General features: G+C 35.5%; 1 protein-coding gene across 5 annotated transcripts in view; it reads right to left on the bottom strand.

Annotated features, from left to right (window-relative positions):
- csgalnact1 (chondroitin sulfate N-acetylgalactosaminyltransferase 1) overlaps window positions 1-15,574 on the bottom strand; it is a 158,986-nt gene that overhangs the window by 95,656 nt on the left and 47,756 nt on the right. For 3 of the 5 annotated variants that reach the window (XM_002933993.5, XM_012955058.3, XM_031904151.1), the window contains one exon: window positions 2,067-2,207. The exons of the other annotated variants lie outside the window; for them this stretch is intronic. The gene's annotated coding sequence lies outside the window, so the exon portion shown is untranslated. The remainder of the gene's footprint in view (window positions 1-2,066; window positions 2,208-15,574) is intronic. 5 annotated transcript variants of the gene reach the window in all.

The following is a 15,574-nucleotide window of genomic DNA, read 5'->3' as shown; positions in this document are numbered from 1 at the left end:
GGGTGGTTCACTTTTAAGTTAACTTTTACTATGTTATAAAATGGCCTATTCCTGGCAACTTTGCAATTGGTCTTTCTAATTAATTTTTTCTATAGTTCTTGAATAATTTGCCTTTCTCTTCTGCATCTTTCCAGATTTCAAATGGGGGCCAAAAATTATTGCTCTGCGAGGCTACAATTTTATTATTATCATCATTTTTTATTACTTATTTTTCAGATGTAGGCCCCTTAACTATTCATATTCCCATCTCTTGTTTAAACCACTACCTGGTTGCTAGGGTAAATAAGACCCTAGCAACCAGATAAATGCTAAATTACCAAATGGAGAGCTGCTGAACAAAAAGCGAAATAACTGAAAAACCATTAAAAATAGAAGTGAATTCAAAGGCGAACTACCCCTTTAAGCTAACTGATCACAAACACAAATGTTTGCAGATCCACTCACAGAAGTGCACGTATGAATACTTTTACATCCTAAGCATTTTAGGGTAAAAAAAAAAAAAGCACTCCCCCCGCACTTTTGTACAGAATCCTTGGAAGTCAGTGGGAATGGCAAGAGGTAGTTGGGAGCTTAATTTTTTACACCAGCAGCGAATCCACTAAGTCTCACATTAGCTTTAGGTCAGTCTATGTATGGCCCATCTTTAGCCTCCCCAAACAAAAAAGTCACCCTCTGCCTATGTGTGCTCAAAGTCATACTGAATTTAATAAACTCAATTTAAAAAAAGGAATATTCAAAATTACTTAATAGAATCAACTAAATACAAACTAAGCACGGAATACTACAGCAACTGAATTCGATTTCCATTAAAGTATTAATCTAAATTGGATAGAGTAGGTACTGAAGATTATTGCCACATTATACTTTATATGCAATATTTCAATTTCTTAAAATATTATTGACACATAAGCCATGTTGCTTTCAGCACTACTAAAACAGATTAATCAATGTCATGTCAGCAAAACGGCATAATCTGGATAAAATGCATTTTCACGTTGAGAATATAAAAGAAAAAGTCAACACTTAAAGGGAAGGTCTGGCCAAAAACAGTTTTTACATAATGAAAAATAATGTAAGAATATGCAACACTTCTCTGGCTTCTGAAACAACATAACTGAAGCCAACTGCAACCTGACCTGGCAGAGAACTGACATCTGCTACACTGTTAGCAGAATATTTACATGTGTGTATAGAATTGCATTTTCTTTCATTTAAAAAAAAAAAAAACTTTTTGGATGGAGATGCCCTTGGAGTTGCTATTGTAAGTACTAGTTGTTTATCCCTTTCTGTTCCCTGGTTCTTTAAACAATGTAAGAGGTTTCAGGTCATTTAACCAGCTTGATTCTGCCTCATTAGTTTAGGGGGCATTTAGTAACCTGTGCCTTTTTTGGGTCAGGGTTTTTTATGCCAAAAAAGTCAGAAACTCTAAAAAAGTTGCGGTAAAAAAAAGTCACAACTTTGAGATTTATTATGTGTTTTTTTCCGTGACAATTCTGAATCCAAAAACTCTCCACCTAAAACCTTTTGAGGTGCTGCAGAAGTCAATAGCAGATGTCCCTTCCTTTCCCTGGGAAATTTTTCTTGCTTCGAACTTTGAGTTTTATGATGCTGGTTTTTGTACAACAATTCGAAAAAGTCACGTTTCATGCGACCAGTCAAAAAAGCTGCTCTTCACTAGACTTTCTGTACCTTTTTTTGCAAGTGCTTTTTATTTTTTCATAAATGTCTGACATTTGTGGATACCAGTTTATTCGTGGTTTCAAAAAAAATACATCAGAAAAAAGGAATCAGGACCAAAAGTGCAGGCAGTTACATTTACACATAACATGACATTAATTTGTAAATGTAACTGCCTGCACTTTCAGTCCTGATTCCTAGGGGCAAATTTACTAAAACTCAAATTTATTTATTTATTTATTTTTAAACAACCATTTACATTTTTCAATGAATTTATATTTCATCAGCAAGATGGTTTGATTTAATAAGAATAAGCTTAAAGAACAAGAAAAGCATGAATCATTGGTAGATGCCAATTTGTTAGATACCCTGTAATTAGAATCACTTACCCAGTCCATGATGCCATTTTCTTTCCTGTCTTTGGATCTTTACTCTGGCCTTAGGCTGTGCACTTGCAGGTTCAGCTTTGTTACTCTAAGTTCTGATTTATTTGTACTTTCTGTGTACTCCAGATCAGTCTCAAGGGATCCCTGCAAAAGAAGATGGTTGTGCCGCACTTACTACAAAAGTTGAGTGTGTGAGGTAAGCATTTACAATCATGGGGATGCCTAAATAATTGGCACTAACCAGTGATTTGTTCTTTTGTCTCCTTTAACTAAGTTAGCATATGGTGTTCTTACTCCCAGTTAGTACAAAATGCACTGGTGAAATTTCAAGAATAAAAAAAGCATGGAGTCTATGGGAGATGGCCTTTTCATAATTTGGCATAAAAACGGCATGTGTGCTTTTATGGCAAAACAATCCTTTTGGGTGTATAAATGTTCAGCCAAAAGAAGTGGCCCTTCACATTACAGAAAAACCTATTATTTGGAAACCACCAGGTTCAAAACATTCTGGATATACCAAACCACACACAAAATGTGAATTTTTTTCCTTAAATATCTAAAAATTGTACTTATAAAGTCATTTTCAGTTTCTGTTTTCAGTTTCAGTTTTTGGTCTGTAAAGAAATATTATTAATAAAGCAAAGGCTTCTTCAATTGCTCATTCCTACTAGTAAGTACAATTTCAGTATGACTGCAGTGAAAGCAACTTTGAGAAGAAACCACCTACCAACACCTCTACACAAACATGTATCTTCATCAAGAGGATTTTTGTAGCATACTGGGACATTCTGCATCCCATGTGTGTTCATGTGTTTCAAGTTTTCTTTACACTAAAACTCTACTGTACTGTACTAAACATTGGCACAAAATGCACTATAATCTGGATGTTTCATCAATAAAGCCAACTGGATTCACCTGTTCACCAATGTATTTTTTAAAAAAAGAAAACATAATAAGTGTATTTGACCAGTTGTGATGGAAAAAAGTAAATTCCATGCTATTCAAGATGAATGCAAGAATTGTAAAATTAGTTTAATTATTTATTCTTAACATATATTTATAAAACAGCAACATATTTTGAAGCTCTAAACAAATAAACGGACATATACATTGACCGTACAGCTTACATTAAAAAAACAATAATCAGTAAAAGAGGTACAGAGGGCCCTGCAAAGTTAAAATATTAACCAAACAATTTCTTCATAAAACTAGGGCACAGAGAGTCAATATTTTCAAAAAAAATTTTTAGCAAAATGTTCCCAACATACATAATGAAGTTAGTTCTGTCAAAGGGGGCAATGCCAGGTATTAGTGTCAAGGGTCTATTTATTTTTTCCATGCAGAGGAAAATTGGCACGTCTGCTTTTTGAATAAATTAATGCAATGAATATCGTGTGTGTGTGTGTGAAAAAGTACTTGAGGAGTACTCAAGGTGGTCCTGGCAGTTAATATGTCTGCATTTACACTGTTATTTCTTTCATCAACTATTAATTAGATTGTTAATACCTTAGTGTTTTCATCCAGCTGGATAACCAAGTCACTGAAATATATATTCTAAAAACACAGATCAGTTGTGATATATTGTTTCATGTTTTCACAACTGAGTAAGCCTGTGAGCAAAATATGTCATTACTGCTGACAGCAGGTAACAGAGTTTGTGGGCCAGATTCATTAAAGTATGAATCCGAATCACAAAATCCAATAGTTTCTGATGTTTGCAATAGTCCCGAAAATTCAGTTCGTTTGAATATGAAAATTTCGTACTTGCGATCCAAAATTTTCGTATTGAAACGATCGTTTGGGAATGGCGAACCAATAGTCACGAAATTTTCGTATCTGGACGATTGTACAAAGTAGAAAAACCTTCAGTGCACGATTTTGTAAGCCTCCCATAGGACTCAATAGCACTCTGCAGCTCCAACCTGGCCAATGGAAAGTCACAATACTGAAGCTTGAATGAATCTGAAACTTTTGTACTTGTTGCGACAAATACGATTTTGTTGTGCAAAATGACGCAAAGTATGAAAAAAATAAAATTAACAAACTTTAGAAAAAATACGAATTTTTTGTATTCGGACCTGTCGTACTTTAATGAATGTGCCCCTGTGTGTATGTTCTCATAGAGTGAGGTTATCTTTTGTATCTTATGCAGTGCACTTTATAAATCACATCTATTTGCGTACGCATGCAGTATTGCTTGTAACTATATATAAAAACACATACATATATGCATTGTATTAAATAACTTTATAAATGTAGCATTCCTCTGAGATTAAGTTTAAGATATGAAAAAATCACTGTAGTATATGCTACATTTGCAAAAGTTTGAAAAAGTTATTCACCTAATAGTTAATAATGGTTTTCTTTGTCCTTAAAGGCAGCTTTCATAGCATTTTTCTGAACCCTGTTCAGACTTTTGGGGTTAATAAAAGGTTTTTTTTTTTCTTTTAAACAGTTTACGAGTAAATGCTCCCTGCTGGATTCCATGGGTTACTAGATCTGGTGTAAACTTTGAGCCTCTCTAACATTTATTACATCCAAAGTTCATTGCTGCAATAAATTAGGAAAAAAGTTAAATTTAGGATTCAACAAATCAAAATAATACACAGTAAACTGAAAGGTTGATGTATATGATGCAGTTTGCATGAGTAGAGTGATTAAAGCATTGCTGACATTTCCACATAGACATTCTAAAAATATATGTCAGTGTCTGGTTACACATTTGGAACATTTGTGTTACTAATTCTGTCACACAAAAGCTTTATCGAAAGGAGGAAACATTATCACAATGCAGGTTAAACATATATCTTCCTTGATTTAGTCTGCCCATGGCATTTAAGTACATAGTCAGGCTATAGGCCTCTAAATGAAAACACCATGAATATGCCTGTTACGGGTTGTAATATGAGGAAGCCCATAGACTGCTAGTAACAACCTTTTAGGTGAAATAGAAGAGCCCCGGTTTTCACAGACACCCTTTTGCCGTTCTGCTGTGGGGAAGACAGGGATTCTATATACTGCCATAGTTGAAACAGAAATGCAGTACAAAAGGGGTCAGGCAGAGGCAACATCAGAGTCAAAGGTTCAAGTGCAGGCAGCGATGATTCAATGTCAAAAACCAGGCACAGAGTCAAAATCCAGTGAAACAATCAAAAATACAGCTTAGGCAAGGTCTGGATACTCAGAGCCAACTTGGGCAATGAAAACAAACAAGAGTGCACTATTTATGTTTGAATTTGGCACCAAAGTGACATCGGCGCATATGCTGACGTCATCATGTGGCGACAAAACTACTGCACATACATGCGGCACACCAGAACACGCGGCAAGGTGCCCAAGAAGAGTCCAAGGTAAGGAGTAAGGAGTCTGCAGGTAACAATGAGTCTCCTGGCACTCGTAGCAATGCCATTTCACATAAAAGCTCTGACTTATAAAATAAAAATCTCATTTACAAGTCAGTTCCAAAAGCAACTGTCAGACTGCACAGGAATGCCATTTGTCTGCACCAACATACAACTGATCAACCTGCAGTTTAGCTAATTTTGATATTTCATTAACAATCATTTTCTCATTTTTATTCTGTTCACCTTAAAGATTTATTGCAAGGGAATTCAGCTAGGCTGAAGTCATATTGTGGTCAGAATGACACAATTTCTAATTAAATACAGCGATGTACTTGCAGCCCATTACTATTCACCTGAATGCTACAGTAATGTAATCATTTAAGCAGAAAAATCTTAGAAAAGATCTTGTGATTTTCCAGAACAGTACGCTGTATAATGGCTCTTTTACATGGCCCAAACTAAATCTTCTCCAAAAGTGTTGGGGAATAGTTAACTGAATAGTAACGATCCATGATCTAAATTGTTTGGTCTTTAACCGGCATTAAAATATTTTACACAACAGCAAAACCAAACCAGTTTCTCATTATATAAAACAGCAGGCTGCTAATTACTAGCTCTAGCAAGACATGTTTAAGCAGACTACTAATTTAAATGTGAGAATATCAATTAGAATCCATTTATAACCCAGTATGACCAGAAGCATGCAGAGGACACCTTAATAAACAATTAACACAAATACAGGAATACATAGTAAATGTGAAATTAACAGATCACTTCCATTTAGAAATCGTTTTTCTTCCATAACTCTTAGATTTCATTTTCTCCAGTCAACTTTAAAAGATTTAGCATCCTGAAAGACTAAATACATCTTTTAGGAGGCTGAAGATGGACATAACCAAAGCAACTTTGCTTTGGGCTTTTAATTTTTAATCAGGGCTGTGGAGTCGGTAGATAAATTCCCCGACTCTGACTCCGACTCCGACTCCTCAGTTTCTGATACTTCCGACTCCGACTCCTCTGTTTTAAATATGCTAATGTATTAATTACATCCAGGAAGGGGAAGGGGCACTTAAAACACAACTGAACTGATAATAAACTGAAAGACAATTTTATCTATACTTCTACTCCTAATGATTTCCCTAGAATCCCATAGTAATGTTGAAAGTTTAAGCTAACATTACAGCTGAATTACAGCAGTTTTTCAAATGTTTTAAAGCTTCAGTCTTAAAGGAACAGTAACACCAAAAAATAAAAGAGCTTTAAAGTAATAAAAATATAATGCACTGTTGCCCTGCACCGGTAAAACTGGTGTGTTTGCTACAGTAACACTACTATCATTTATATAATAAGCTGCTGTGTAGCCACGGGGGCAGCCATTCAAGGTGGAAAAAAGGAGAAAAGGCACAGGTTACATAGCAGATAACAGATAAGCTCTGTAGAATACAATAGTGTTTTATCTGTTATCTGCTATGTGCCTGTGCCTTTTCTCCTTAGAATGGCTGCCCCCGGGGCTACACAGCAGCTTATTTATATAAATTATAGTAGGGTTTCTGTAGCAAACACCCCAGCTGTACCAGTGCAGGAATAGCTGCCCCTGGGGCTACACAGCGGGGTATTTATATAAACTATAGTAGGGTTTCTGTAGCAAACACCCCAGCTGTACCAGTGCAGGAATAGCTGCCCCCGGGGCTACACAGCGGGGTATTTATATAAACTATAGTAGGGTTTCTGTAGCAAACACCCCAGCTGTACAAGTGCAGGAATGGCTGCCCCCGGGGCTACACAGCGGGGTATTTATATAAACTATAGTAAGGTTTCTGTAGCAAACACTCCAGCTGTACCAGTGCAGGAACGGCTGCCCCCGGGGCTACACAGCGGGGTATTTATATAAAACTATAGTAGGGTTTCTGTAGCAAACACCCCAGCTGTACCAGTGCAGGAATAGCTGCCCCCGGGGCTACACAGCGGGGTATTTATATAAACTATAGTAGGGTTTCTGTAGCAAACACCCCAGCTGTACAAGTGCAGGAACGGCTGCCCCCAGGGCTACACAGCGGGGTATTTATATAAACTATAGTAGGGTTTCTGTAGCAAACACCCCAGCTGTACCGGTGCAGGAATGGCTGCCCCCGGGGCTACACAGCGGGGTATTTATATAAACTATAGTAAGGTTTCTGTAGCAAACACCCCAGCTGTACCAGTGCAGGAAAAGCTGCCCCCGGGGCTACACAGTGGGGTATTTATATAAACTATAGTAGGGTTTCTGTAGCAAACACCCCAGCTGTACAAGTGCAGGAACGGCTGCCCCCAGGGCTACACAGCGGGGTATTTATATAAACTATAGTAGGGTTTCTGTAGCAAACACCCCAGCTGTACAAGTGCAGGAATGGCTGCCCCTGGGGCTACACAGCAGCTTATTTATATAAATTATAGTAGATTTTCTGAAGTAAACACACAGTGCAGGGCAGCAGCACATTATATTTTAGTTACTTTTATACACTTTCATTTTTTGGTGTTACTGTTCCTTTAAACTATTGACTATCCATTCCCTTCACGTATACAAGTATTTCTAGTCCTGCAATTTTTTTTTACTTAATTAGTTATCAGTGAGAGTTAGGCTAGCTTCACAGTGGGCATTGGGTTCCCTGTAACAGAGGAACACGACGCAGTGGAGCTGCCGCACCGTAACTGTGCGTTATATTCCATTTAGTGAAGCATACAGTCAATGAAAAGCATGCTTCATGGTCACTCAACGTGTTTGTTTATGCACTGCGTGCATTGGGCTTTATTCTTATAGCAGAGAAGTAATTCATGATGACTGTTTTTTAATTGGGACATTTAAACTTGCTTTATTTTTTTTTTTTTATTCCTATTTAAATTTAGTAGGAGTCGGAGTCGGTTCATTTTTTTCCGACTCCAGGTACCCAAAATTGCCTCCGACTCTGACTCCTCGACTCTGACTCCACAGCCTTGATTTTAATAACTAAGTTTTTTTTAATAATTAGCCTTCCTTGGCTCCCTATATGAATTTGCAAACTTTGTCTTTAAACACCACATTTTAACCTTATACGAAATGTGACTTATTCAAAAGAGTATATCAAATAGTGACAGATTTATCAAAATTTGCATTTGTGTAATTTTTGTGGGGTTTTTTTCTACTTTAACTAAACTCACACTAAAAAAATGCAATATTACCTTAAATATTGAAAAATCCAATTATAAAAAAAATAATTAAATAAATGCATAAAAGGGGGAATATCTCATAAAATACAAAAAACACTTGAATCACGGGGAAAAAAATACATACAATGATAAATAAACCCCTAAGTGTATATACCCAAAAGCTACGCTATGTTATAATACAAATTTGAACTGTATATTTATATATAATATATATACCTACGTTAGACAACCAACATAGTATTTTATTTATGCTGGGAGATCACAAGCAACTTTTATAAATGTATTAACTATATATAACTGACAGGCTGAGAAGGGACAGTCAGGCTGGCAAAACAGTCAGGTTTTGGGATTTCAAGTAACAATTACTTACAAAAGCAAGCCTATCAGCAACAAATGATCAACACGACCTATAGGCAACTTTTTATGTAGATTCATATTTTAAAAAGTTGTTTTTTCGTGTCAGTATCACCATCTTCAATATGTGACCCTGCTTTTCAGGAAGACAATACAATTCAATCAGTCTGATTATTTATGGATGACTTGTTGTGATAATAACTACTAATGATCCTTATCCCAATCTTCATAATATTTTTCTATTATAACAAAATACCTTTTTTCAATATACCAAATGCCTTTCTCACACATACTGCATTTTTATTATTTAAAACTGATGTGTTAAGGTTTAAAATCATGACAAATATACAACTGAAATCTTATGTAAACCTATTTATATTATGTTATAGAAATTGTATACAATACAAGGGATAACATAACTCATTCTTTTATACCAATGAATGTCAGATAACTACCTATATCAAAATTTAAATTACTATGTTGGAGTTCAGTTCCAAGTAAAGGTCAATTAACTTTTGTGAGTTGAAGAAATTATCGCTGCATGCATAATCTGTCAAAAATGAATTACTTCACATTAGTGAGATCAAGAAATATTAAAATCCATCTCCTAACATTTTTAGGACTAACAAATGACATTTAAATTTTCAGCAGCAGATTTCTAAAGATATTATTGTGCAAATGCCACCATAAAAACACTGTATGAAAATATTATAATGAATTGGTAGAAATGGGTTTAAAAAAAGCATATTATGAGTATACTAAACACAGTAAATCCAATAATAAGCCAGTGTAAATACTACAAGAAATCCAGTACGACAAGACTTTAATATTTTAGAGACTGTAAAAATTGCATCAACTGTAACTCTACTATAGCTGACTATAGCAGAAAAATAATTATAATAGGTTCAACTTTTTCACTCAGTACTGGGTTGCTAAAATATTACTTAATGGCTGTTTAGAGTGAAATGAAGTGTCAATCATTTCTGCTATAAAATGATGCCTGTTTTACCTAAAATGCAGTATAATTAGGCATATTTAAACAAGTCAGCATTATTTTTATGTCATATACATTCAGTCTCTGACTGCTATGTTAACTGCTGACACAAAGGGCATTGTTCTATTCAAGCAAAACTCTTCAATAAATTGAACACCTGTCTATCTATTAAAGCACCCATCCAAAACACTGAGGCCCTGTGCTGCAATACAACTATGTTACAATATGTCTAGGCAATTATTTTTAGGACTACTGGGCCAACAAAGTAGAAAAACGGTTTGCCTTAAGAACTTTTTGGATTCATAATTTACACTGTAAAACATGAATATGTTAAAAACTCATTGTAATGAAATAAATAATTTAATTATACAGTTAGAAATTTAAAAAAAAACAGTTTTTAGTTGCCCTATTCTTCACCACATATGTTATGACTGTATTATGTTCTGTAAGACAATACTAAGGTTTACAATGCCAAAAAAGAAAAGCAAGAAGAGAAAAACGAATCAAGTGGAAAAATACATGAATATAAATTTGAGGTGCACTGGGCCTACTTTTAAAAAAGATGATAAAGGTTATTTACTCATACAGTGAGCAAAGCACAATGTTAGACACAATTCACAAATGTTTTTTTAATCCAGAATGCAGTGGTTTTTTTCCATAAAAGTGTAATGGTGGAAACAAATGGGAATTGCGTTTCACTAAATTGCAGTGATGCATCAAAACATGCACAACTGATGAATCAGCCACAATTACAAACAAAAATGTTTTGCCATGTGCCACATAATTTCTGCTGCTCAAAATGGCATTTGTGCATGATTCTTTATACATACCCCACTGTGGTAACTTCTAGGGTTGCCCTGCATTAATAAGAGGACTTGCGTGCAATTTGAAACAGAAGGCAGAGGCAATATAATAAACAATAGAAAGCAGTGTTCTTGTATACAAGTACCTGCAGATGGTTAAGGTCATCCACCAAGCATCCATATACTAATGATAAAGTTTCAAAAATTTTTATTCCTATGTGTATAGCCAGCTTTAGTATATACGAACGTATACTTCAGAAATCAAACACCCAGCATTCACATTTAAATAGGGAAACATATAGAAAACATATTTTGCAAAGCTATACTATCTGAATTATTTCCTAACTCCTAGCAGACGAAAGTGAATTACTGAGTGATTGGTAATCATAGCGTTGCAATAACTATATTAGTATAGCATTGTCATTCAGAAATGTCTTAATAAAGTATACTGGTTAGATATACTGGTTAGATTTCAGCAGTATGCATTTTGCTTGTATCATCATTATGAAGGGAAGTATTGAGAGGTGACTGAGGTGCTTACAGATCCCTGGAGATTTGCTGAAACAGTACTTCTGGGGCAAATCTATATTGTAGAAATTCCATTTCAAACATTTCAGTGTAAAGTCTGATATCTTACCAAAATATATGTGGATCCCACAAACAGGCTTGTATAAAAGAATTGCAAACTACATTATAGGCCAACATGTATTCTGTTGGCCTACAAAAAAAGTTTGCAAATCTTTTCAGTGTCTAAGGGGCACATTTACTAACCCACGAACGGGTCGAAATGAGTCCGATTGCGTTTTTTTCGTAAAGATCGGTATTTTGCGTTTTTTTCGTATTTTTTGCGATTTTTTCGGCGTCTTTACGAATTTTTCGTTACCAATACGATTTTTGCGTAAAAACGCGAGTTTTTCGTAGCCATTACGAAAGTTGCGTAAAATCTTGCGATTTTTCGTAGCGTTAAAACTTGCGCAAAAAGTTGCGCATTTTTCATAGCGTTAAAACTTACGCGAAACTTCGCACCTTTTAAGTTTTAACGCTACGAAAAAGGTGCAACTTTTCGCGTAAGTTTTAACGCTACGGAAAAAGCGCAAGATTTTACGCAACTTTCGTAAAGGCTACGAAAAACTCGCGTTTTTACGCAAAAATCGTATTGGTAACGAAAAATTCGTAAAGACGCCGAAAAAATCGCAAAACATACGAAAAAGTCGCAAAATGTTCGTTTTCAAGTCGGAACTTTTCCAATTCGGGTCGGATTCGTGGGTTAGTAAATCAGCCCCTAAGTGTCCCAACTTTTTTCATGTGAGGGAAAGGTTCATGTGTTGTTTACCGATATATATATATATATGCTGGAAAATGAACATTAATCCATTTTTTGAGCTTTTTTCATCTTAAGTTTCTGGAGTCTGGGGTCCTTTCCAGCTGCTAGAGCTCTAACTATTAACTAAGATTTTACTATACAAATATAGGTATGGGAACTGTTTTCCAGAATGCTCAACACCTGTGAATTTCTGGATAAGGGGCCTTTCCATAATTTGGGTCTCCATATCTTAATGGAGAAGGAAAGGTAAAAACTAAGTAAGCTTTATCAGAAAGGTCTATGTAAATAAAGCCATAACCACTCATAGAAAAGCTGCACTGGGTTCTCTATCAAAAGAAACGGATTTCGTCTTCTTTTGTGTATACATGTTCTTTTGTGTCAGGAAAAATTCTTCAGAGCAAGGCACGAGTCTGCTCAGTTTGCTCCTCTCTCCCTCTCCCACTCCTCGTTCCTCTTCCCCCTCCCAACTGTGCTGAGTAATCTGAGCTAACAGCAGTTAAAGCTGTAGCATGGAAACTACGGAGACCAAGCTAAAATGGCAGCTGCTGTTGGGGCTGTTTACTCAGGAATGGTAAAGCTTTCCACAGATTAAATATAGCATTCTAGTTTGCACCACTGTGACTCATCCATTGGCAATAAAATGCCAAAATGTAAGTCTACCAAAAAAAAAAAAAAATAAGTAAATAATCTAAATATATATGCCTCAAATAAGGATTAATTATATCTTAGTTGGGATCAAATACAAGGGATTACTTGAACCATTTGATAAAATGAAGTCTAAAAGGATGACCTTCCCATAATATAGAGCTTTCTGGATAATGGGTTATGTATGTGAGTATAATAAAGGTATAATAGAATCCTGCAAAGTAAGTAAAAGCAACAAAAATGGTTACAGTTTGGATTGAGTATTTCTAAAATTATGTTTTCAACTTTTATCTTTAAAAAAAAAAATTGTTTATAGTGATACTTAAAAGCCAGTCTGCTCCCATCACTAAAGGAGTTTGGACAGCTTGTGGTTAACAATAATCAACAATACTTCTGCAAACTAGAATTTCTGCCAAAAATATGAAAACGTTAAATAGGAAAAAAATGAGATGTTTCTTCTAGGATATATTTGTATTTTAGTACTTTGACAAAATCAGTTCACAGGAGCACATGGGAATGACCAGACGGGTTAAGAAGAATGGTGAATTGAAACACTTTTGAAATGAGTACTATGTTGGTTTCTGTTTTCTCAGGTTTTGCCCTCCAGGCTGAAATAATAGACACACAAAGGATGCATACAATGTTATACAAACAGAATATGTAATGCGTAACTGTGTAAGGCTGAGGTTTGCTTACTCAAACCAGCTAGGAGCTTTCTATTGCCTTTCACACTGTCCATTAATACACTGGATTTGGGTAGATATTGATTCAGAGAAAAATAATACATTCTTATGGTAAAGAAAGTTACATTTAGCTTTCTTATTGTTGCTTTTGACCACAGAGCAAAAATGAATGGTTAACTCTTTCTTGATACTTTTCATTATTCCTATTTTATCATATCACGTTGTGCTGTCTCATAACTTAACAGCAAAACTACATATTATAAACAATTTATGTTTTTTTAATAAACAATACTTTGTCTAAAGGAAAAATAACAGTGAACTTTCTGACCTTTAAAAGTTTGTTTTTTGTGTGTGTCCTTTTTACAAGGACACACCTGATTTCACAGATTGAAAAGAAACTTTGATAGTGATAAGAACTATTTCTCAACCCCTCCTTAGGCTCAGTGTTATTAATCACTTCTGTTGCCTTGTTCCTTTGTGAAGTAATAGATTCTGGCGCTTATGTACCATTTTTTTATGTTGTTTGGTGTGCAGATTCACTGGACTAAGGAGAGCAGAGGGAATAAGTGCCAGAAAAACAAGTTAAAGGGTAGGGGGATTATAGAGGTAAAGCAGAGACAAATGAACATTACCACAAGATCCATACAGAGACAAAAGGTCCTCTGCACTGACCCATTTTCAATAAATATAGGACATTAACCCTTTTACTGCCAGCCATTTTGATCAAAGCGGAACTTGTATTGCCAGGCAGTTTTTGAACATTTTGCACTGTTTCACTTTAGGGGCCGTTCCTCGAGGGGACTTTTAGTTTACCCAGGAAAACAATATATCGTTTTTTTCAGAACAACCTAAGCTTTCAAAATATGGTAGAATTTTTGTGTAATTCCAATTCTGTAACAAGATATAGGCTTCTAAATGTCTAAAAATGCAAAAAAAATCAAATTTTCCATAATATAATCACACATACTAGAAACTATTAAATTTTTTTATGCACGAATATACAACTGATTTGGAAAGTCCCATGTCTCCTGAACGTGCCAACACCAAATATATATAGTTTTATGGAGATTTCTCACTTGTATAGGTCAAAAACTCCCAGCAGTACACTACCAAATTTCCAAAGCACTGCTCCAGAAAGCTGCATACTTTAGATTTCAAGGCAAACAATTCCACTAACAGAAGGTTTATCCCAGAAAATTGTACATTTTTGGAAAGAACAGATTCTGGGGAATACAGAATAGGCACAATTGTCTGTGTACTCCAAACTATCAAGTCGCAATGCTTTCCTAAAGTTATTGGTTTTTATAAAAATTTGTGATTTTTTTAAAAAATCGCTTCAAAGCTTCCAGTCTTTAGTATCTTATCTCCTACAGGTCATAAAGTAACCAAATAAAACACACTAAATATGAACGCCAGGGGTCCACTGAACAGTTTGATGCCCAATATGTATAGGTTTAGCTAAGCATGTGGCATGTAGGGGCCCCAATGTGAACATACCCCCATATGTACTGTCATTTCTGTCATTTCAGCTCCTGCAAAAATAACACATTTACATCATTATATGTGGGATAAAGCTAGTAAAAAGTATGCTCACCCCAGAAAGTCATATATTTTTGGAAAGTACACATTCCCCCGAATCTAAAATGGGTACCCATGTCTTTCTACTCCAAAGTACCAAGCCACACAGCTTTTCTAAAGTTAGCAATTTTGATGACATTTCCAAAAATCCCCTCAAAGCTTCCACTTTACAGCATCTTATCTCCCACATAGCATTAGGTACCAAGATAAAACACCCTAAATATGAACGCCAGGGGTCCACTGAACAGTTTGATGCCCAATATGTATAGGCTTACCTAATTATGTGGCATGTAGGGGCCCCAATGGGAACGTACCCCCGTATGATCTATCATTTCAGCTCCTGCAAAATCAACACATTTACATCCTTTATGTGGGATAATGCTACAAAAAAAAGTACACTCACCCCAGAAAGCCATATATTTTTGGAAAGTACACATCCCCCCGAATCTATAATGGGTAAACATTTCTTCTTGCTTCAAAGTACCAAGCTGTAAAGCTTTCCTAAGTTTGCAGATTTATCTGACATTTCGAAAATCGCATAAAAATGTTGCAATTTGCCGCATTTATGCAAGTCACCCCAAATAGGAACACCTATGGTCTACT

The sequence above is a fragment of the Xenopus tropicalis genome, chromosome 1, assembly GCF_000004195.4.
Source record: "Xenopus tropicalis strain Nigerian chromosome 1, UCB_Xtro_10.0, whole genome shotgun sequence".
NCBI lineage: Eukaryota > Metazoa > Chordata > Amphibia > Anura > Pipidae > Xenopus > Xenopus tropicalis.
The sequence above is the reverse complement of the archived record's forward strand: the minus strand, read 5'-3'. Positions and strand labels throughout refer to the sequence as shown.